We start from the raw sequence: 1,631 nt of genomic DNA on the forward strand, positions 1-1,631 counted from the left end.
GCGCCTGGTCCGAGCTCGCGCGGCGTGTGGCGGCGGGACCGAGGGGCGGAGGGATGGCGCGGGCGGCGGGACACTCCCCTCCCCCCTCCCTCGCCGCCCGGCCCGCCCCGCTTCCCCTCCCCTCTGCTCCCCGCCGCCGGCATCAAAGCGGCTATTATGCGGGACGCCGAGCCCGCCGGCCGGCCCCTCTGCTGCAGGACGCGGAAAATGCTCCGCGCGGGGGCCTCCCGGGGGGGCCTCCCGGGAGCGCCTCCCGGAGCGCCTCCCTCTCGCTTCGTCCCCGGGACCTCTTCCAGTCCGTTCCCGTTCAGGCCGCGGTTTACCGTTGAACGGACGGGGACGACCTTAGTACTCACTTCGTGGAATGACTCCGAGGATCCATCCAATGCAGGTCCCAGTTGCCGGGAGTTGAACTCTCCTTTCGCCCTTTGCGCAGCACGTACTTTCAGAAAGGCAGGCCCAACGTTCCCAAACTTTCCTCTTAACTCTTGAAAGATGTACACGCTTGTAGCTTGCTGAGAAAACGCATAACGACAAAGTGTCTCTCGGGTATCACCAACACTTGAAATCAATTAGAACGAGTTGGTGTTTTGTTTATAAAACCTTTTCCTTGATCACTCACTGGCACCAACGCAGGATATATGTGTTGCATCATTTAATCCTCAAAACTTTGTGAAATAGGACTCCACCGCTCCACGTTACAGAAAAGTCAGAAAGTTGGAGCCTGGAGTACAAGTCCACCAGGATGATAAACCAAGCCTCTAGTTTCTGAAACAGCAGGTCTCAAGAACTGGAAGAAAGTGAAAAGTGGTTAGTCCCTCAATCGTGTGCAACACTTTGCGACCCCATGGACAGTAGCCCTCCAGGCTCCTCTGTCCATGGAATTCTCCAGGCAAGAATATTGCAATGAATAGCCATTCCCATCTCGGGGGGGGCGGGGGGGGGGGGAATCTTCCTGACCCAGGGATTGAACCTGAGTCTCCTGAATTGCAGGCAGATTCTTTACCGTGGAGACACCAGGGAATCCCCAGTGGCCCTCCTAACAATTAATTATGCATGGGTCACAGCACTGACAGGGACTAGGATAGGCGAACAGCATACCTGGTCACCACTTCCCACCCACACGCCCACTGAGTGAGCAGGTCCCTGGGGACTGGGTGCAGAAAGCCTCCATTTTCACCCCTAGGATTGAAGTCCTGGGGCCAGCTGGTTCTCTTTTGTTTCTGCTGCTGCCTCTGAGGAGGGAAGTGGCTAGGCTGTCCCAAAGGAGAGGACTACACAGGTGGAGATTGGTGGAGACGGGACAACCCAAGGTGGAGATTGATGCCAGGGCAGCAGGTCCAACCTCCCCAGCACAGCCAGTTATTCTCCATAAGCCCATTTACCCCTACTTAGGGTTTGGATATAGGCCAGCTGTGTGACCTTGGTCAAGGTATTTGACCTCTCTGAGCCTCAGTCTCCTGGTCTGCAGAATGGAGGAAACAATGCTTCTCACCCAGCTGGGGCTATTATAAATTTTATTACCATGAGGGTGGTTTAAGCAGGTAGAAATTGTAACCCTGGGTTAAAAGGAGATACTCTGTCTGGACGCCAGAGAAGAGAGCGGACTTAGAATGTTTATTGTTTTAGTC

This window comes from Capricornis sumatraensis, chromosome 1, assembly GCF_032405125.1.
Source record: "Capricornis sumatraensis isolate serow.1 chromosome 1, serow.2, whole genome shotgun sequence".
NCBI classification, from domain to species: domain Eukaryota; kingdom Metazoa; phylum Chordata; class Mammalia; order Artiodactyla; family Bovidae; genus Capricornis; species Capricornis sumatraensis.